The following is a 23,748-nucleotide window of genomic DNA, read 5'->3' as shown; positions in this document are numbered from 1 at the left end:
GTAGACTGGTACCCGTGGCCACCTTCCAGCTCCATCATCAGATCCTGAGTACTATCTTGTGTCCAAGGTCTTGTTGAGACGAATCAAACGAGCCTAAACACGAAGTGGTTTAGTTGCATGGTTGATTGGTACCGGTGACCACCTTCCGGCTCCAACATCAGACCCTGAGTACTATCTTGTGTCAAAGATCTTATAGAAACGAATAAAACGAGCCTAAACACGAAGTGGTTTAGTGGCATGGTTGATTGGTACCGGTGACCACCTGCCGGCTCCATCATCAGACCCTGAGTACTATCTTGTGTCAAAGATCTTGTTGAGACGAATCAAACGAGCCTAAACACGAAGTGGTTTAGTTGCATGGTTGATTGGTACCGGTGACCACCTTCCGGCTCCATCATCAGACCCTGAGTATTATCTTGTGCCAAAGATCTTGTTGAGACAAATCATACGAGCCCAAACACGAAGTGGTTTAGTTGCATGGTTGATTGGTACTGGTGACCACCTTCCGGCTCCATCATCAGACCCTGAGTACTATCTTAAGTCAAAGATCTTGTTGAGCCGAATCAAACGAGCCCAAACACGAAGTGGTTTAGTTGCATGGTTGATTGGTACCGGTGACCACCTTCCGGCTCCATCATCAGACCCTGAGTACTATCTTGTGTCAAAGATCTTGTTGAGATGAATAAAACGAGCCTAAACACAAAGTGGTTTAGTTGCATGGTTGATTGGTACCGGTGCCCACCTTCCGGCTCCATCATCAGACCCTGAGTACTATCTTGAGTCAAATAAATACATATAGAATGTCAGGTCGTTTCAAATATTTTTAATCCTGTCCGGTAGTTTATTAAACTGTACCATTATAAATTATAATACTATAAAAACGGTGCTAGGATCAAAGTCTCTCGTTGCGGTTTACACGCACACAGTATAGCGTTTTACACGGCGCCCGCCGCACACAATGATAAAAAACCTCGTCGTCGCCGTTGAAAATGTGCGGAGCCGACCGACACACGTCCTGCCTCTACAAGCTCTGCCGCGGCACTGAGCTGGCGCAGCGCGCGTCATCGGTAATATAGAGTAGTTTTCAAAAAATTGCCAAAAAATTATAGTAGAATTTCATAAACACTAATGTATACCAACAGTATAAGCAAACGTTGCAGATTGCTTGAGTATGAGAATGACTTCGATATTAAGTAGATTTTCGTAGGAATTGACACTTGTTTCGGAGAGAAAATCGAGTTCGTTTTACTTTGATTTTCTCTTTCTCAAAGGTATGTAGGAAAAATATAGTTTGATATGCCTAAAGTACAGGGTATTAGTAATACAAAATAGCCAGGTTTAGCAGAGTAAAATTCTCAACATTTCCAAATAAGAGCTCGCCATTCAGTGCTTCACGGGGTTTTTCGGAAACGACCATCAGAAAAAAAATCATTACTAATTTAATAAGTCCTTTTTCTAATATTTACAACGACATTTATAAAGATAAGAAGACGCTTTTACTGGAACAAGTACTCATTGTTTCTAATAATGAGCGCAAAGTCCTGAATTTCGTCGACTAGTATCATCAATTTTGCATTATTTCGACTTTTCTTGTAAGAGCGCTCTTAACAGTGAGTAAAGCCTCGTGCCATGCCAACAGTCGCTTTGTCAAGCGACGAGTGACATTAGCCGGGAAAACTCACGGATAATATGGAAACTAAATAAAAAGCTCGGCTTGTTTATTTAACAATTTAAAACGAGTACCTACCGCGAACTTGCTCGAAATTGCCTATCTTGCCAACCATTGCCTGGTTTTATTCAATACCTGATAATGGTAGCTTTTCACGCATTATTAGGAATTTATATACGAGTAGATACAGTCGAGTTCATAAATATGTACACATTTCTTCACCTTAATCCATTGCAACAAGGTGAAAAAATGTATACATAATTATGATCTCGACTTTACTAATTTAAAAATCTGTTTTTTCAGCCCAAGTAATGTTAAGAAAGTTTACGTTATACGCTGTGTTGTTCTTATAAGAGATTACATATGTATTATCGTAAGATCGTAACTACTAGAGTCGGTAAAGAAAGAATTCTTTAGCATAGCGTATATTATTTAAGCTAAACTGGCTTTTAGTTTTACAATCTCATTTTACCCCCTTAGGGGTTGAATTTCTAATGATATTTTTTTAGTGGAGCTCGACAACATTTGATAAATATGTTTAAAATTTCAAGCATTGAACAGAAAAGGCTCTACATTGTCATATAGCAAACTGCTTTTTAAACAGATATAAGATTATGAAATAGTTTTTTTATAATTATTTAATTTTAATATAATTCATGATGAACCTGCAATTGCTATTTGGCATTGTTAATAGGGTGAACAATTAGCTAGCGAAGACGCTTGACTTCTGGCAGCGGTCCAAATTCACCAGACCACCGCACGAGAGTGCGTCTCCTCCGTTCAGCGAGACGTACGGCGAGCGGCTCTTCCGCTCTGGACGAAAAACTTTCACCTTCGCAAACGTCTTCATCAATACGTCAATTAGTGGGCACAATGAGCGGCCTAGCACAGGTGTCTCGTGCCCAAGCCGTTTGCCAGCCCATTAAGCAAATAACGAGCCCACAGGATAAACTTGGAGGCAGTAAAGTTTATTAATGGCTCGATTACAAGCTCGGCCCAAGGTGGAAAGAAGCGCTATCAATCAGGTGCGCGACGGAAGCGGTACCTAACACCCTCAGTAACGCTAATAACAAAATTCCGACGCCCCTGTTTGTTCCTACTGAAGGGGTGAAGATGAATATCTCAGTACGTTGCCTTTTGGTTACACGTTTCAACGCAAAAAAGCAAGAACACTTTATGCCAAAAAGGATAGCTAAGAATTAATTCTTTCAACAAGAAAAACCCTCTACTGACAATGAAATCCGTGATCATTTATCAGCTGTACCGCAAGAAAGAAATTTGTTCCGCGAATTTGCATACAAAAATGTTCCGTAATGAAAATGTATATAAGGATCATGCCAAAGTCGCCCATTAACTAGGAACTAGGGCTTTGCAAAAAAGCTTGTTTGAAAATCCCACGGTGGAATACTGAAATCACTATCATTTGTAGAGGGTGGATAACAGAGGTGTGACAGAACAGAACAGAAAACTCTACAGGCAGCCGAGCTAGGCTTGCCACTGTCCGAATGGCTCAATTACAGTTAATTCGCAGCGTACACACATTGGTAGCGAGGTGCATGCATGTGCTGCGTCCACATTAATGTATGTAAATGCATGCGACCGGCCGGCCGCGGCCGCCCGCCGACGCTCACAATATTGCGACATTAAACGGAATATGGCCGACGAGACAGACAATTTCGACAAAAGTCGACATTTGCAAACGTTATACAGCCACTCATCTGCATTTAACAGCATTTTCGAATAACCATTAGCCGTCATATTTAGAAGGATGCAGATTTTTTCATGTTGATGTCTTACTTAATTCATTTGGATGTTTCAACTTATTTTTATCGCGAGTGTTGCGTAAGTTCTTCTTCAAATTGGTAAAAATACCAAACATATAATTATTTCCCACTCCTGTATATTCAGAAAAAAGTTTCAGTTCACTAAAATGTCAGTCGGTTTCTTAACAAATCTCAAGTTTTTGCATAATTTTTTTATATTTTTTTAGCTTGGAATTTTATACCATTATCCCTATTTAATATTAAAAATGCGAACCTTATCTATCTTTGACCTCTTCAAGCTTAAACCGGTAAACTAATTTAGATTAAATTTGGTCTAAATAGATATATTTGAACCCGGGGAACGACATACAATAATTCTTTTCACAGAAATGTAATACGAAAATCTAAGCTACTAATAAAATTATTTCTGAAAAAGATCACTTTTGTTCTTTTATTTTCTGTGAAATCGTCTTAAGATAGCAAATCAACATGTAGGTAAGTATATAAGCGCTTATAAGGTGTATTGCAATGTTTACGTAATCTTACGGCCTATAACGTCGAGGGCAGAAAGATCAACCAGGGCGGTTACTTGATCGCCCATGACCGCTTCGCCACAGACTGGCCAGTATAAATCTGACTCCAGCTAAGCATAGCTCGCAGTATCCCAGGGCCAAGTTATACTGGGAAACATCTAATAGCCGCGACAGAATATGAATCGACGTTTGACAGCAGCACTGATTGACCGCTTAAGATCAGTTAGCAATACAGCGTTAACGAATTTAGATACTTGTATAACCCTTAATGTTATTTTAAATATTGTAGGGCTATTCTCGGTACTAAGTATTGTTTCGGCTATTGTAGGACATTTCGGAACGAACAGTTTCCTGATACCGGTCAAACAAACCCTTGAAAATGCGCGTTACATACGGTAACAAGTGAATTATAATCGGTTGAAAAAAATATTATTGGTTCTGTCAAGGTATTTAAATATCAACGGGCAAAGTGCCAAAAATATGTAACCTTCATGTAGGTATGTGGAAATAAAATCTATAAGGAAATACAGTACTCTACATTTTTTTTGTTAATCAAGATGAGTCTAAATTGTGTGTCGAAATCGAAAGAGCCATATGCAGTTCGCGAGTTGCAGCAACGTATCTACTTAATTACGAATGAGTAAATAATGATGACTAACTAGTTTTCAGCGAAGTGAAAAAATATTCCAATATCTATTGCTCACGGTTCGCTATTTTACCTGTTAAGTACGAGTAGTATGCACTTACATTACATAGGTAGGTACGTTATATTACAGAAAAAAACATTTGTCAACGTTTTTCAGAAAATCTACAAGTACCTATTGGGTATCTATTTTTATGATTATTTCGTAACTTGAGGAAGAAAACTAATAAAGGGTTATCGGTATTCAGGAAGAACCAAATAAGGATACATTCAGAATGTGCTTAAACTAGGAAATTTAAATCAATTAAATTAAAACAGTGTCAGAGTCTAATGTCTCCTGAGGAATTTTTTTGACTCAGGCAGTCATTTCTGATTCAAAACAACATTAGATTCAGCAAAGTTATCTAACAGTCCGTCTAGATAACTTTGCTGCAGTAACTTGGACAGAACAAAGTGTGGGATTTGTCATCATAAACGTCATTTTTTCATAGAAATTTAACATTAATGATGTCATTTCCAAACTTTGTCATTGCAAATGCTTTGCAGAGTTAACTTGGTCTGAGTCTAAGGGCCTTTCGCGAACCACTTGGTTCATTGGTTTGTCTATTTACCTCAATCGCTCGAATATGCAAGAGCGACAGAGAGATCAATCGTTCCAGGCAAATCCTGGCAGGGTCGCCATGTGAGGTGGGACGTTGAAATGATACTACTTGCTTGGAGGATAGATCTATATTGTCTAAAATAACATAAGTAGCAGCTTATATAGTGGAGCGCTATACCTACACGTGTAAGGGTCAGGCGTAGCTGACACCACAGATGCTTAATTTTCGATTTTCGCGGTAGGCACTGGATGTCTACATAACCTTATGTACCAACCTAGGTATTAGGTATAGCTTGTGTAGCTTTGCATACATTGAAATTAAAGATACAGAACATGGCCAACACTTAAAAACGTTACAAGGTTGTTTTTATAGTGACTTGGTAAGATGTTTAGTTTAGCATATACATAGGAGTAATCAAATCTGCATAATAGTCTCAAATGCTAACTAGGTACGTGAAGTAGGTAGGTGTGCGAGCGGGACATCACTATATACGCACATAGCGCTGTCACGCTCATACATCGGAGGGACTTACGAATTCGCATCAGTGTAATAACCGCGTAAAAGCGTATCGCTCCAAAGTACAAATACAAATCAGTATTTTTCAATATCCAAGAAGATACACATAGATAAGTGTATCCCTAATAAAAGAAATACAAACGTTTACAAAGAAAAATATACCTAAGTATCAATCGGAACCCTATGGCCCTATTACAAAGCCCTTGCTATAGGTACGTCTGTCAGCGGGCTTCGGCTCATGAACCGTCTTAGGTACTTAGGTGGGCATATTAAAAATATATGGAGACTACGGAGAGTACGGAGAGTGTAGGTATTAATTTCTGAAACTCCTGCTACGTATAGCAGTATAGTTTATTTAGATCTCCAAAAATTTTAATAATGTTTTTAGGTACGTACCTATACATACCTAAAAACATTATTCAAATTTTTGGAGATCTAAATAAATTACGACTATTCGACGTTTTTCTACCGTTTCTCTCAAGACCAGTAAAACTTTAAGTATCTTATACGATTTATATGACAGTAATTTAACGGTCTTCTATAGGTACTACACTGCTCGATAGGTAGGTAGTAAATTGGTGAAAGCGCCGCCAAACAAAGGAGTAATGCGTTTACAGAATACCTATACAATCTACATATAGGTAACTACTGACTTTCCTGAAATACACATAAAATATACATCCCCAATGAGTCCCGGAGGAAAACCGCAGAAAAACATTGAATAATACCTAATATCTACCTACCTACAGAACTGTATCTATTTACATTTATACGTCGATCGCTTTGTTCACCACTTTCCGCATATTTCACACAAGTGTTAAGACCGAATGAGAGAAACCAACAACGCTGAATTAACGAAAGTTTTTTCCCCCTAATATCCTAAATGAACCAACGTGCGCCGAAAACATTGCAGTCTGCATAAAAACAGGCACCGTCCCTCAAGAGATAAAGGCCCGCTATTGTTTTATTTGCCGTCGCTACCATTAACGAACACATTGTGATGGTAATTGGTGAATCACTTTGTCTAGAGAGGTACCTATTTGGTTCCGTCAACACTGCCAAACCGAGCGTACAGATTTGCAACTCCCGACAATCACTTACACAATGGATCACTTGGCATTATTATCGGAAATAATATATTTACAATTACATCTATAGCTCGGGGAAAATTTAGTTTAATTTGACTAAAAATGGTAACAATAAGTACACTGGGAGAGGCAGCTTATGAAAAATCCAACGAGAATGATTTCCACAAGAAAATTCATTCACGCACAATATAAACATTGAAAAACATTTTGAATATGTAGTATTAGATGATAATATCGTCTTAAACAACTCTACATTTCATATAAAAGGCTAAACGACTGAAATTGAGCATCGTACGTGATGTCAGAGAGGTTATGTTCGCGACAAACAAAAATACCAAGGCGTTTACCTCGTGTTTTCTGCAATCCGGAGCCAAAAAGCACTTTAAAAACACACTAATTCGTTCACGGTAAGGCTATTTAGTAAATATTAGTTATAAACAGGTTTGTATCACTAAATAATAACAAAATAAAACAGAAAACATTGAAAGCGGACAAGAAGCGCGACACGAAACGGCAAGCTAAAGCAGCAGCTGACTAAGGATTCCGAGCGCTCCAACATTTGTAGAGCGTCTACTTTGCCGTCACTTGTTCATTTAATGGTGGCCTAACCAAATCATTTTATTGTTTCAAATAATAGTTATGTTTGTATTACCAGCACTCAATATTAATAAGAAATTGATACATTTAATATGTTATATTTTGTATGTAATTTGAACTAAATATATATTTTTGAGAACAAAGCAACACCTCTATTTTTTTATAAAAATAAATTGATTTTATTATTACATTTACAACGATCACAATAGTATAAAACAGATCATAAAACATAACTTTTCATAATAATAAAATTCCAGTCCATTTTTACCCCACGACAAGGTTCAGCGTAGGGATGCGCAACGTGGAGGAGTAGTGTGGGCGCGCACCGGGCGTCAACGGCGTTGCCCTCTAGCGGGCATATTGTGAATTATCGATTCTTGCGTGCCGTCGAGCCGCCGCGCCTCGCCCGCCATTGGCTCTACTCATTAATTGGTTTATGTAGCTTGTTCGTAACATGAATTCAAATTTAGCGCGCTCAGGGTCTAACTAAGGGTTGTATTCCACCTTTCCAATTTCTATGTCCAATGTGTATTTTGTCTCACATTTTGCTTAATGAGAGAGTGAGACGCAATGACTTTGGACAGATGGAATAGGTACCTACCACCCTAATGAACAGAGCGATTGTTTCTAGAATAAGAAAATTACTTATTTGACTTATTTCATATAATGAAATCTGCTAATGTTATGAATAGGTAAATTGAATAAATACCGTTTTCAAAGCCAATACATCCAGTTTACTGAAGAGGCAAAAAATTCTTTTAGAAAAAAGTTTATCACTCTTACGGCCCGATTCGAATACTGCTAATAAGAAGTCACAGCGGTACGATACCGATCTGTCAGTGTCAAGAAGTGACATTTCTTCAATCAAGAAACGTCACTTTTGACATTTACCGCTATGAATCTTCTTATTTAAGGGAAACGAAATAAAAACAAACCAGTGCAATAGAACAAAACAAACTAGAAGTTCCGGCTGGTGGCTTCGATCAAACAAACCTTTGTTTTGTTACGATTAAGTAGCAGTATCAGATTGCAGTCCATGTCGGACGTCCGGCAACTGGCAAACGACAGAAGGAAAGATGCTGAGCTATCTGCTACTATAAGACTAATATAAAGTAAAATATCTGGGAGACCGAGCTTTGCTCGGAAAACATAAAACTCAAAAATGCGCGTTTTCCCAGAGATAAGACCTAGCTAGATCGATTTTTCGCCCCCGAAAGCCCCCATGTAGCAAATTTCATCGAAATCGTTAGAGCCGTTTCCGAGATCCCCGATATATATATATATATGTATATACAATCAAACAATTCTCGTGTATATATATATATATATATATATATATATATATATATATATATATATATATATATATATATAAATAAAAAATATATATATACACGAGAATTGTTTAAGATGTAGGTAGCTATTGCTGTCCTGTTATGTACAATTAAAATAAAATTTGGGTAAAACACTTTAACGATTATACTCAATGATAGCCTTTTATCATATAATACATATATGATAATATAATATTATTACAGTGGGTATATTTTTACCAGTACGGTTAGGCAACCGTTACTTACCTAATGAAATGTTTGTGCGTCGTATAATATTGCCGTGTCTTTTTCTATAGTACCTACCTATGTAAGTAAAATTTGTCGGTAGTTTAGCTCTATCATATAATATCCTTTATAATCTTGAACTGATAAGTTAGAATGTATAAAGTATTACCCTTAATTATGTGCTCTATTATATTAATAGAGTTGAGTTTGGATTTTTGAAATATCGCGCAAGATAATCTTTGATTTTGTAAAAACATATGACCTATGGTCAGACATATGGTCAGTAAGTCCTTAAGCTTAAGAGATCAATACTGTTTTTTAATTTGTTGCGTTAGGATGTTATAAGAGACTTTTTGGAAAAGTGCATTCTTGCTCCTGTTAAACCGGGCTTTGGTCCTGACCTTAGGTAACGATAGGTACACAGCGAGTATAACGAAAAAATGTCACGCGTTCCGTCCAATATCGGACATAAAATCCGTCATTGATCCACATATCAGGACAGCTATCAGACTTGTTTATTGTCTGTATGACCAGTGACGTACAGTCAACAACAGAGCTATGAATACCTGTATCAAAGTGTCAAAAATATGTATACAGTACTTTATTGCCTGTACATTAAGGTCGTGTATACATATTTTTGGCACTTTGCCTGTATTCATAGCTCTGTTGTTGACTGTACCTATCTACCTATACATAGACATGTAAGTCATTGAATAGGATATGTAACGTCAAAATTTCACGATGATCTGTATTTGGTTATGACAGTAACTAGCACCATTATTATTTATAACCATGACTCACACTTTTAGGGTTCCGTACCCAAGGGGTAAAAACGGGATATTACTAAAACTCCACTGTCCGTCTGTCTGTCTGTCTGTCTGTCACCAGGCTGTATCTCATTAACAGTGATAGCCAGTGGCGTAGCTAGAGGATATGGCGCCCGGGGCAGGCACCAAATTGCCCCCCCCCCCCCCCCCCCCCCCAAACGAAATGAACTAACGAAAGGGTTACTTTTTTACTTATTAAAGTTTACTTTTAATTTAGACAAATACAGTGTATATGTGTTTTTTTAGTAGTTTTTAACTGATTCGAAGGGTCCAAGATGGCATCGAGGTGCTCCTGCCCAAAGGTGACAGCAGTACTCATATGGGATCTGACTTGCGACTAATGGTGACATTCCATTTCTAACTGCAGCTGCAATACTGTCAATTTTACTATGGCAATTGACAATGACAGCCACGCTTTCAGTACCGGTAGTGCAGCTGCGGTTAGAAATGGAATGTTACCATAACATAAAATACATAAGCAGTCTACCCCATCAGAGTAAAGTATCGCCTCCCTTTATTGACCACACCGAGTTTTTTTGGATACGAGCGCACCCTACCCAGCAAGGTGGCTACGAAATTATTGGACGTCACTGATGGAGATGTCAACACCGAGGCTCCCAATACTCCCTGACATGGGAAGGGTTGTGCCTTGAAATGGGGTTTTCTTAGCGGTAAACGCGCAAAATTGAGGCTTGGTGGGATCGAATTGGACTAAATTGTCCCGATCCCACACCGAAACTCTGGATAGAATGCTCTCGATACCTGACACAGGGTTTTCACGACATTCTATTATAGTATCAGAACGAGGGATGTTGGCACGGCATGTGTTATACAGGGTGGTCCAAACCTTGATGTCCAAAAAATTTTTTTTAGGTTCCTCACACTGTGGGCTATCAGAATATGGTTTGGACCATTCTGTATACAGGGTGGCTATAGAATAACTGCATTCCCGTTGCCAGGGAGGTTTTGGGATTATACTGAGCAACTTTTAGCCATCCTGTATAGGAATCCCCAGTACTGTCGTCCGCATATCGATGAATGTCGTCGACAGACAACATGTCACAGATATGCAGCAGCAGCTATTGGAGCAGGTTCCGTCTACTACGGCTCATTAGCGCATGCCGGACAAAGGGCTAGCGATCAACTTGCATAGGTAGTCTCTTGGACAGTCCATAAGATGGTAACTTAGACCCCTAACGGAAAAGACGCGCTAACACGGGACACAACTCTGAAGCACTCGGCCCGCTCGCCTTATAAAACGAAAGCATAAAGCAGCTCCCGCCGAATATCCCTCTGCTTGATAGAAGTTTCTGGGATAGAGTATTCGCACTGCGGGATGGTGGGCGGTAGGGCGCTACCGTCGTCTTTCAAGGTCGAGTTCGAGGCAAAAAGAGTACCTAAAAGATCGGCTTTCTCTTTTGCGCTGTGGGCCAGATTACCATCCGCTTTTCACACTTCACAGTGGTGGTAAATACGACTGACAAAAGTTTCCCTGCTGCCTTTGGCAAGCCGGAGAGGTAGTCTTTTGCCCATTTTGGCGCACGTGCCCCCTCCAACCCCCCCCCCCCCCCCCTAGTTACGCCACTGGCGATAGCTAGATACAGTTGAAGTTTTCACAGATGATGTATTTCTGTTGCCGCTATAACAACAAATACTAAAAAGTACGCAACGGTGGGCCAGTCCGAAGTCGCACTTGTCTGGTTTTTTTGGTTTTACGATGCTAGTGTGAACCAAAAGTTTTAAATAGATAGATCAAACTGATCAAAGCAGACTTAGGAGAAGTAGCGCGATAAAATCATGTTGTTCTTATTACCGAATACCGAATGAGTGGCGGGGCAAAATCGATACGGAGTCATCTCCAGTCATCGCCAGCCAGAAAATCTGCAGTTTTCGGGCTTCCAAGCCCGAAAACTGCAGATTTTCTGGCTGGCGATGGCGGGATGTACGACTATATCTTGAAGGAGTGGCCAGACACACTAGATAGAGATCAGTGCAGAAATTGGGGAGGCCTTTGCCCACATATATGTAGGTATGGAAGGCATTCAGATTATACCCCAAACGTTACCTACCTATCATCAAATCACCGAAAAAACTTAAAAGCTAATTCAAAATACAAATGGAACTTAACACAATTTAGTAATACATACAATATGTGCCGCTTGATTTGCTCCACTTGCCTCCAATGCCTCCTGGAGGTGGGCACTAAATTGGGAGGGAGGCGGCTGATATTTATGCACGTTAATAAGAAGCCAGCGCCAGACAATGCTTCCTTACCCATTGCTACAGACGTATGGAGCAACTTACGACAGGCCAGGAAACGGTTATTTCGCAGCGTACAGGGGCATTATATCATATCCATGGATATTATCCTCCAGGAATAACAGTTTATGAGAACATTCGGTTTCCACTAAATGTTTAAATAAATAATATAAATGTGAGCGTCTGTAAATGCCTTATAAATGTAAAAAAGGATTTTATATTTAAAGAAGTGAAATGATTTTATTTATTTAGTATTTTTTTATGATTTTGAATCTTTGACCTAAGAGTGGCCTAAAGTAGAAAGCTAAAACTTTGCGACCGCGCAAAGCTGGGTATAAATACAACAAAAAGATAAAGTTTATTTTAATCCTACAGCGGTAATAAATTTCAGTCCCTAGTGTATCTGTGTCCAACGTCCCACATGGTTTTTTTTTTCAGCTGTCCGGATATGCCTATCGAATGTGCATTTAACGCATCAAAATAATATCGAAAACGTATGAATGCTCTCGCTCGCTGTGGATGCGGTCAACAGCGAAAGCAATGCTGACATACCTAATTCTGAAAAAGGGTAAGTACCTACTTAATTCCTCACAAGCGTCTTAAATATCTAAATTGTTATTATTAAGTAGTATCTCAGGTCGGAAATTTCTCTCGGATTCGTCTCGGATATTTCAGGAAATTTTCACATGAAATAAAGTTTCGATTTTAAAATGGAAAACTTCGTTTCTCGTATAAAAAATGAGAAGTTTCCGAAATCAGTCCATGTGGAACTTTCGCAATTATGGAAACATTCCCGAGTTCATATCTGTATTCTCAATCCTTTTAACGCGTAACGCGCCAACGAAGCAATAAGTAACCACGAATTCTTTGCATTATATGGACATTTTAACTACCGCGAACGAATAGCAAACTAATATTTTTAGTGGCAGAGAATCCATCGTGACCTTGAGAATAACTCGCATACTACTCAGATGACCAGGCGGCTTAGCACGGTCGCGTTTTTATCCCTTGTCACCATGCCTGTCACGTTCTAACAAGTATGTAAGTGCGAAAGGGACGCGCATAGTGATAGTCGATAAAAATGGAACCGTGCTGAGCCCGCAGGACGAATTTTGGTATGGCCAAAAAAACATTCCACCACATACGCTGATAAATACTACTATATAAATTCGTGGTATACGTTCCATGGTACTCGTTCAGAAAAAGCTTTTCAAAATCGGTTTGTGTGAAAAAATATCTATCCATAACGCCCAAAAATTCTTTATCGGCATGTCCAGTCGAGTATTCGTATTTATTCTATAAACACCCGTCAGAACTGCGGCGCGGACATAGCAAACAACAAGATATTTATTGAAAAAACACTCGGAGATTGGTATGTGAACAGTGAAGGTGTTTATTACAGTTTTTGGATGGCAGTTAAAACTTTGTTGTTGTTTTATGTTATATTTTAGTTGATGCTAGCGAAACTTCTACCGACGTTGAGATTTGCATCCTCAGCGCTATAGAGTATTATAAGTTGTCGTGGTTGGCGAACCTACTAATCAACATGACTTACGATATTTGGGGGCAAAAGGGTTAAACGAAAAAAAAAACACGTTGGTTACCGGGCTTGAATATCCAAATACCAAATTTTTTGTTACGGAGAATTTCTTTGTACCTACTTGAGGCAAAAAAACTTAAATTTTGATTTCCATGTGATCACCTAGATACACACAATCACGATCACCTAAACAATAATTATCTACACGCAGCGAAGCGCTTTTCAAAGCTAATTCAATTAGGTACCTATTTTTATTAAATAACATTTAATGTAGTATTGCATATATGAGTTACGTACTAGATATTAACCGTTATTGACTAAACAACTTTAAGTGTGATTTTATAAATTAAATTGTCAACCTTTAGTAGCAAGACACATGTATTATAATTCTGATAAAGACTTGCGAAACAAGGAATTACACGATGCCGGTTTGTTTGAGGAAATATTATTTAAATGAAGATTTCCAAAGCGAAAAAGTTAGGGGAGGTCGGGTCACATTATGCATCGCGTGCCTGACACACCACGCGTGGGGAAAACTTTTGCACTTTGCAGAATGCATAAGAACTTCCAAGCACTCGGTCTGACTCGACACTCTTTAAATTACTATTTTCTTGGTGAATAATTTGATTACTGTCAATACATAATACATATATATTAATATGCATGACAATCATTTAGATCTACAAATGCAAGGTAATCTTCCGGTGACGCACCTTTCCTTTCCTATCCAACTGAAAAATTGTTATGGTGAAAAGACTACAAGTGCTTTTTTTAATTAGATAATGAGCCAACTGATGTATAAAATCGACATAAAGCCTCATACACTGGGCTAACCCCATTAAGTGTTTAGACTGGCAATTGTTACTAAAGTATGTTAGACTACCTTGGACCAACTGACCTTACTGAAAATTTGTACTAAGCGTAGCGGGCGCAAATGTAAATGTGCTTTCATTTTAAAAGAATGTTAAAGTTGACATGCAGTTTTGTATTCGACAGTATAAGAGCAAATGAGATGTGCTAGAGGGTAGTTGTGAATTTTGCAGCGCGCGGTGCATTATGCCGCGCACGTAGCGGGCTGTCTGCGCGGCGCGGGGCGCCCGTGCGCGCGGCGCGGCGATATTCTGTCGGCACTCGCTACTCGCATACCTAGTATACCTACTTCGGCCAGCCGCTCTTCTATCACCCAACCTCATTTATCATTTAAAGGCTCGCTATACCGAAACTACTCACGGCCGCACGTGAGCCAAACGCAACTCCACTATGACAAATCGATTTCCCCTTTAGATAAAACATTTCGCAAGTCGACTTCAAACGTCGAGCTGCACCAAAGTTTTAAGCGACTGAAAATGTTTAATCCGAAAAGCAATCTGCAAAGAGGCAATAGGAAGAGGATTCCGTGCATATTTATTGCCAGTCTCTAAACCGTTCCTCGGGTGATTCGGTACAAGCAAAGAGACATTATTTTTGTAGTAATTTCAGCGAATGTCCTTTAAAATATTCAGAGTGCTATAGCCGTGCCCATTAACGTGCCCGGTCGCAATTCGGAGCGGGGACTCGTCCGCAAATGGCGGCTATATCATTAACTTGACCCGCGCAACTATCCGCCGCCCGCAAGTTTTTCCCGATATTACACCGGAGAGGTATTCGCGACAACGACAACATGAGCCGCCGACCCTAAATTACACACATGCATCTCGGATACGTTGGGGTAACGAAAACTAATAACTAAACCGCCGCTACATCTGTAGGTATTACTTTTTTGTTTCCCTTAGGGCCCAATTTTATATTTCATTGCAGCAGGTGCGTTCTTCATCGAAAGTAAATAAAGTAGGAGAAGTATGAAATGAAGGTTGATGCTAAATTACTTTTTTTAGTTTTCTATTATGTGAGCTCTTTTGACATTGGAAATGTCTTTTCGTTCGCTCCAGTATAGGGTCCGATTTCACGAAAAAGTGCGATCCCCTTATATCTCGGAAAGTTGTGAAGATATGATATTAAAAAATAGGCTCAAAAGACGCATAATCACGAGAGCTGTAAGGTGCAAAAATAATTATTCGAGAAAGTCAAAAACAAAAAAAGTTATGGTCGAAATAGTGAAAATAAAATTCAATTTTTTCCGAATTTTTGATTTTGGTGCTCGATAATTTGGAAACGAAGAATGATATCAAAAATTTGAGAAAAACGGCTCTGGACAATTTAGTCAGCTACAATTTGAGCCTAAAACAAAGACGATCGGGTTAAGGGTTTGCCCTGTAGCCTAACCTTAAAATAGTCAAAAAGTCAGAACGACATTTTTCACATGACATTTATGATTTCATCTTTCGCAGAGTTCGTTATCGGTGTTTGTTGTGAATTATCGGGATTATGACGGCAGAATAACACTTGCACTGCGTGGGCTATCAAAATCGCTGCAGATTTTTCTTGGTCTAACTCTATCTATCCTGTTTGAGACGGGCGTAGATAACGTGTTCACTATTCGACAATCTATGCATTCCAGTGATGGTGGAAATAGAAATAGAGATAGAGGTAGAGGTAGAGGTAGAGGTAGAGGTAGAGGTAGAGGTAGAGGTAGAGGTAGAGGTAGAGGTAGAGGTAGAGGTAGAGGTAGAGGTAGAGGTAAATAAATAAATAAATATTATAGGGACAATCTTACACAAATTGACTAAGCCCCACGGTAAGCTCAAGAAGGCTTGTGTTGTGGGTACTCAGACAACGATATAAGTATATAATATATAAATACTTAAATACATAGAGAAAACAACCATGACTCAGGAACAAATATCTGTATCATCATACAAATAAATGCCCTTACCAGGATTCGAACCCGGGACCATCGGCTTCATAGGCAGGGTCACTATCACTACCCACTAGGCCAGACCGGTCGTCAAGGTAGAGGTAGAGGTAGAGGTAGAGGTAGAGGTAGAGGTAGAGGTAGAGGTAGAGGTAGAGGTAGAGGTAGAGGTAGAGGTAGAGGTAGAGGGAGAGGTAGAGGGAGAGGGAGAGGGAGAGGGAGAGGGAGAGGGAGAGGGAGAGGGAGAGGGAGAGGGAGAGGGAGAGGGAGAGGGAGAGGGAGAGGGAGAGGGAGAGGGAGAGGGAGAGGAGAGGGAGAGGGAGAGGGAGAGGGAGAGGGAGAGGGAGAGGGAGAGGGAGAGGGAGAGGGAGAGGGAGAGGGAGAGGGAGAGGGAGAGGGAGAGGGAGAGGGAGAGGGAGAGGGAGAGGGAGAGGGAGAGGGAGAGGGAGAGGGAGAGGGAGAGAGGGAGAGGGAGAGGGAGAGGGAGAGGGAGAGGGAGAGGGAGAGGGAGAGGGAGAGGGAGAGGGAGAGGGAGAGGGAGAGGGAGAGGGAGAGGGAGAGGGAGAGGGAGAGGGAGAGGGAGAGGGAGAGGGAGAGGGAGAGGGAGAGGGAGAGGGAGAGGGAGAGGGAGAGGGAGAGGGAGAGGGAGAGGGAGAGGGAGAGGGAGAGGGAGAGGGAGAGGGAGAGGGAGAGGGAGAGGGAGAGGGAGAGGGAGAGGGAGAGGGAGAGGGAGAGGGAGAGGGAGAGGGAGAGGGAGAGGGAGAGGGAGAGGGAGAGGGAGAGGGAGAGGGAGAGGGAGAGGGAGAGGGAGAGGGAGAGGGAGAGGGAGAGGGAGAGGGAGAGGGAGAGGGAGAGGAGAGGGAGAGGGAGAGGGAGAGGGAGAGGGAGAGGGAGAGGGAGAGGGAGAGGGAGAGGGAGAGGGAGAGGGAGAGGGAGAGGGAGAGGGAGAGGGAGAGGGAGAGGGAGAGGGAGAGGGAGAGGGAGAGGGAGAGGGAGAGGGAGAGGGAGAGGGAGAGGGAGAGGGAGAGGGAGAGGGAGAGGGAGAGGGAGAGGAGAGGGAGAGGGAGAGGGAGAGGGAGAGGGAGAGGGAGAGGGAGAGGGAGAGGGAGAGGGAGAGGGAGAGGGAGAGGGAGAGGGAGAGGGAGAGGGAGAGGAGAGGGAGAGGGAGAGGGAGAGGGAGAGGGAGAGGGAGAGGGAGAGGGAGAGGGAGAGGGAGAGGGAGAGGGAGAGGAGGGGAGAGGGAGAGGGAGAGGGAGAGGGAGAGGGAGAGGGAGAGGGAGAGATAGAGATAGAGATAGAGATAGAGATAGAGATAGAAATAATTTTATTCGTGAGCACAAACACAAAATAAAAACTTATACAGAGAAACGTAAAAAATAGAAAGTACCTATTGGAACTCAGGTTTGGTGCAACATAGACAAACGCTGTTATGGTCATCTCTCGTCGCGTCAAACTGCTGTCAAGAAAATTTCATATCTTGCAGCAACGAATTTGTGAGGCACGAAATCTGTGAATTTTTCCTTATCCAGGCTTTCTCGTCGCTCAGCGACAATATTTTTTCGAATTCCGTAGATTCATTTCCAATGTGCTCGATAGTCGTGTGAGGCACGAAATCTGTGATTTTTTATGTGTATGTATATAATATACCTACAGCGCACACTTCGTACCGAAGCTCTCACGAAAATTGAGAGTATGGATTTCTTCATTAAAGGAATAGTTTGCAGTGAAAACTGAAAACTCAAGTTTCTCACGAACAAACGCATGCCATCCTAGGGTGGTAAATACAAACATGCCAAACAAATTTTAAGAACTCTTTGCAAACAAGTTCAGAACTTAAAATTAAAACTTATTCAAATTACGATTAAGCTAGAAAATATTTCAAAGTATGTAGTTTAAGTTATAATTTTAGTGCCTTTCCAACATACCCTTAATTTATCATAGACAAAAATCAAATCATGCCATGCAACAAACCATATTTCACTAAACAATGCGACCCAAATTACTTAATCCACTTCAGAGCCGACTGTGATAGCAACAAAGCCTTCATAACTCAGCAATTAAATTAATATTTGAGCAGTGGTAAATGAGAGCAGTGATTGTGCGAGGCATTAAATCTCGTGCAACGGCGGTCTCCAGGTGGGTAATGAATACAAACTGCGGGCCGCATGGTAAGCACTACTGTATATTAAGGGAGCGGGCCGCGGTAACCGCTGCCTCAATGCTGAGGAACTGGCTTGTTCCCTTGCGGACCGTTTTGGATGAACTATTGACTGCCTCTGAGGACCCAAAATGTTTTTGAAGTGCCAGTAATGTTGAGAGCGTTGTGAGTGTTACGACTAGTTAAATAAATGCCTACAGGAACATATTAATTTGTTTGTACTAATAGGTTTAAAAAATTATCAAAAGAATTTGGTACTTACTTGTAGCAGGCAGGGCTAAACTTCCAAATAAAATTGGAACTGGGTGGAAGAAAGTGTCAGTAGAATTTAATGGCTTTTTCCGCACTGTAATTTTTTTTTGTGTTTTAATCATATTGGTGCATTTTTTTGTTTCTGCTTACCTAGTGAATACTATTGTATTTACCTTTTAAGGCCCTTAACTTTGATACTTTATAAAAATATCTACAACGATTAAGTTCTAATTAGTTCTAAACATCCCCATGATGCAACTCCACGAAGCTAGTCGTGACGTAGCATTTGACATGCAAAATTTCACCTCTGTCAGGTGACTTAGTGTGAAAATATAACTAACTAATAACCACACTTTTGACTAGCAAGAATGATATCGCGACATGTAGACCGCGATTAAGACTGCTCACCCGTTTCTTTGTGTACTTATTTAACAGGCAGAAACTGGTAAAAAGGGTACCTAACCTTTCTTCCGTGACTCGTGTTGTTCGCGGTATCACAACGCATACAATTGTTGTCATTGTGTTTTCTAGTTGTTGCATCTCATTCAATTTCAATCGATAAGTGCAGTACCTGTGACCTCAATAAGTTAACATCAAACAAGAACGATGACTCAAAGGGTTTAAAGCCTCGGGTTTTACCATTCCATTTCCCTTCAAACGACAGTGATTTAAAAATGCATGCTTTCTGATGGCATGATACTGCTACGGCTATATTTCGCTGAACTCTATTACACGGAAGTGGCCCGGTTCGAAACGGACAATTCGCAATTACGCCATTTCTAGGAAATGGACAAATCGATAGGGTTCATCGGCACCATAGGCATCATGAGGTAGAGAACCCTCAGGAAGGGTGTCCGCCACACATTACGCCTCCTCCCCTCACCCTTAGACGGAATTCCAGGCAAACATTGCATCGCCCTCTATTCTTTATTTCACCTGCCGGCGGTAATTTATTGCATTTATTTCAGTTTCTGTGAAACGAAGAAGGAATATGTACGTACATAATAATTTTAACCTTTTCTTATTGCATACACTGCCGTAAACTAATTACCTCTTTTGCATTATAAATAAGGGATGCGGTTATGGATTTTTTTTTAAATTGTTGGTAAAGGCATTTTATCATCAAAAATGTAAAATTAAATGAAATAGCTTATTTTCACCTACGAATTCTACGATTGGCAAGTACCTATTACATTTATTACTTTTATTTTATTAATGGTATATAGTTATTGTGGCTGAAATTAAAAAATATAGTTAGGCATGTTTAACTTTTGACAATGTCCCGTTTTAGCTAATACATTTTTTTCTTAGATTCTAAGACCTCAAAAATGTAGATGTTACGGAAACAAAACATCCTGACGTACTTCGACGTATTCTCAGTTCGCTTCAAAATGGTTTCAAAACTGAAGACTCGAACACGAAACTTCCTTTCCAATTTTCTCTCAATGGCCATTAGGATGAGAAATGCAAAGTAGATTCCCGGACGAAGTCGAGATATGTGTTGGAAAAGAATGAAATTTCAAACTAAACTGGCGCGCCACTGAGTCCCACGACCTTTTTGGTCTACGAAACGGCTCCAGAATGCAGATGTCCAAAAATATTTTGTATTCACCATGTCCGGCTTTATTCTCTATTGGCTAGATTTCTAACTTTCATGACCTTCATGTATTCAAGAGAAAAATATCAGTTTCATTAATAAGGGAAGGTACCCTAGTGTCCGGCTCCGATTTGATTTATTTTGCTATATGTTAGAGTAGTTTAAAACAACAGACACAATTTTTTTAGCTGCCCAATCTCAACCTATTGGGATAAATTATCCTCCAAAGTACTGAAAAATTACTACTGACTAAATCACACAACAAATTGCTAGTTAATTACTGGTTTGAATATATTTTTGAGATAATAAAATATCAAAATAAATGGAATCGGACAGTACAGCCGGATAGTTCTTTCTTTGTAAGACGTATTGCCTTATAACCCTTGATTCCTAATTACTTATACAGTTGGAGTTTGTATAAACAAGTGACTAACGTTGCGCTCTGTGATCGTGTGGACAGTACGAAGTTAATAACAGACCACGTTAAGTTAGTCAACGCTCCGGACTAACAGCTATTTCAATATGACTTCGGAAATCCTGTTGTTGTGAAGGCGGAGAAGACAAGTTGTGTAACAAAGTGAACCGGCCCCTAAAATACATCGTGAGTTAACGCAGTGTCAACAGGTTACTTGAGTCGAGGAGACTGTCTATAATTTAGCGAGGATGGACTAAGTTGTGGACAGTGTCCATGTTCATTTACAGGCGCACTTGATAGTTTGAATTAATGGGACCGATGCATTATGCGTTTGACATTAAAAGCTGCCACGTTTACCTACACTCAAGTTTTAAGAAAAGGTAAAGTTTACAGGGTAAAGACAAAGTAGGTTTCAAGCTGACACGTTTACCTACACTCAAGCTTTAACACATTCACTGCCCCCAACGCACATGTGCGTTCAGCGTCATATAAGTTTGTTCCTAGGCCACGCCCCCTGACAGTTTACAGGGTAATAAAAGACAAAGTAGGTTTCAAGCTGACACGTTTACCTACACTCAAGTTTTAAGAGAAGGTAAAGTTTACAGGGTAAAGACAAAGTAGGTTTCAAGCTGACGCGTTTACCTACACTCAAGTTTTAAGAAAAGGTAAAGTTTACAGGGTAAAGACAAAGTAGGTTTCAAGCTGACACGTTTACCTACACTCAAGTTTTAAGAAAAGGTAAAGTTTCCAGGGTAAAGACAAAGTAGGTTTCAAGCTGACACGTTTACCTACACTCAAGTTTTCAGAAAAGGTAAAGTTTCCAGGGTAAAGACAAAGTAGGTTTCAAGCTGACACGTTTACCTACACTCAAGTTTTCAGAAAAGGTAAAGTTTCCAGGGTAAAGACAAAGTAGGTTTCAAGCTGACACGTTTACCTACACTCAAGTTTTCAGAAAAGGTAAAGTTTCCAGGGTAAAGACAAAGTAGGTTTCAAGCTGACACGTTTACCTACACTCAAGTTTTCAGAAAAGGTAAAGTTTCCAGGGTAAAGACAAAGTAGGTTTCAAGCTGACACGTTTACCTACACTCAAGTTTTCAGAAAAGGTAAAGTTTCCAGGGTAAAGACAAAGTAGGTTTCAAGCTGACACGTTTACCTACACTCAAGTTTTCAGAAAAGGTAAAGTTTCCAGGGTAAAGACAAAGTAGGTTTCAAGCTGACACGTTTACCTACACTCAAGTTTTCAGAAAAGGTAAAGTTTCCAGGGTAAAGACAAAGTAGGTTTCAAGCTGACACGTTTACCTACACTCAAGTTTTCAGAAAAGGTAAAGTTTCCAGGGTAAAGACAAAGTAGGTTTCAAGCTGACACGTTTACCTACACTCAAGTTTTCAGAAAAGGTAAAGTTTCCAGGGTAAAGACAAAGTAGGTTTCAAGCTGACACGTTTACCTACACTCAAGTTTTCAGAAAAGGTAAAGTTTCCAGGGTAAAGACAAAGTAGGTTTCAAGCTGACACGTTTACCTACACTCAAGTTTTCAGAAAAGGTAAAGTTTCCAGGGTAAAGACAAAGTAGGTTTCAAGCTGACACGTTTACCTACACTCAAGTTTTCAGAAAAGGTAAAGTTTCCAGGGTAAAGACAAAGTAGGTTTCAAGCTGACACGTTTACCTACACTCAAGTTTTAAGGAAAGGTAAAGTTTACAGGGTAAAGACAAAGTAGTTATCACGCGTATCACGAGTGAAAATTACTGCAGTTACTTATGAGCACGTTTAAGTAAGGATGCAGTGTTTAATTTTAATATAGACGTAATAATATGCAATTACGTAATTTTTTATATTTTCCTTTCAATTTCATTTACACAAAAGAATTATGGATGCTATAATAGTATAAATCAAATAAGGCCTGATTCATAACGAATTCGCCAAATTCGAAACCCTATTAATAGTACCAAAGCCGGCTGAATCAAGGTTTGTTTTTCTATAATTTATTGAAAATGTGTTTAAAAATTATTAGGTTCATCATTCTCCATTCGTACGCTTTGTTGTATGCCCTCCATTTCGACTACTTACAGTAGAACAAAGTAATCAAATGCTCTAAAAGAAATAAAAAAATACGTTCAATTAAGGCTTCCTCCATAAATAACAGTTTTTCTTCGCCACTAATTTGTTAGTGTTCGCACATTACTTACGGAAACTTCTTTCTTCGTAGCTACCTCACTAAACGTAAATTAAACATAAATTAAACTGACTATTTCATTGTGGTAAGCCATATTTCCATATTAAGAGACGGACCCCTGCCGGGAAACATAGTTTCTTCTTATAACGCAATGGCGTGGGGAGGTTCAGAGAAGTTCAGTTTTTACAAAATAAACGTTTTTTAAGTACATTTTAGATTATTATGTGATTTTTAACCGACTTCAAAAAAAGAGGATTTTATTAATAGACCATTTACTTATTTATGTTTGTTACCTCAGAACTCCGTCAATTGGCTTTTTTCGATTTTTTGATTCTTAATAGAATTAGAAGTTAAAACAAAATCCATAAAATTCCTAAAATGCTCCTAACTCTTATAATACTTAAATTAAAAATTAGAAAAAAATCAAACCAAGGAGCATATTTGTGGTTGATTAATATACATCAAATTGTATCTAAATATTTTCAATGTTATTAATCCAAAGAGGATAATGAGGACTACGTTTGTATGGAAAGGCGGTCGCCCACTTTCGTCTTAGGTAATAAATAATGTTGCGTTGCATAAGTTGCTAAAGCGAAGAAAATTTTGTCTTACTCGTAACAATAAATAACCATTTCATATTGATTTATTCACCTGCTTTTTGACTCTATTTCCATATGTTGTATATGTGTGCTTATATGTTGTTATGAAACTACTTTTATATAAAGTAAGAAAAGTGAGTCAAAATTGTATTCTTCTAGATACATCCA

At 39.6% G+C, this 23,748-nt stretch overlaps 1 protein-coding gene across 5 annotated transcripts in view; it reads right to left on the bottom strand.

The window, feature by feature from the left end:
* The window catches only part of LOC134790798 (protein muscleblind-like), a 402,804-nt gene that overhangs the window by 159,589 nt on the left and 219,467 nt on the right, over positions 1–23,748 (bottom strand). For 3 of the 5 annotated variants that reach the window (XM_063761744.1, XM_063761745.1, XM_063761741.1), the window contains exon 1: positions 7,162–7,348. The exons of the other annotated variants lie outside the window; for them this stretch is intronic. The gene's annotated coding sequence lies outside the window, so the exon portion shown is untranslated. Of the gene's footprint in view, positions 1–7,161; positions 7,349–23,748 lie in introns of those variants that run through there. 5 annotated transcript variants of the gene reach the window in all.

Source organism: Cydia splendana, chromosome 5 (genome assembly GCF_910591565.1).
Source record: "Cydia splendana chromosome 5, ilCydSple1.2, whole genome shotgun sequence".
Taxonomy (NCBI): domain Eukaryota; kingdom Metazoa; phylum Arthropoda; class Insecta; order Lepidoptera; family Tortricidae; genus Cydia; species Cydia splendana.
The sequence above is the reverse complement of the archived record's forward strand: the minus strand, read 5'-3'. Positions and strand labels throughout refer to the sequence as shown.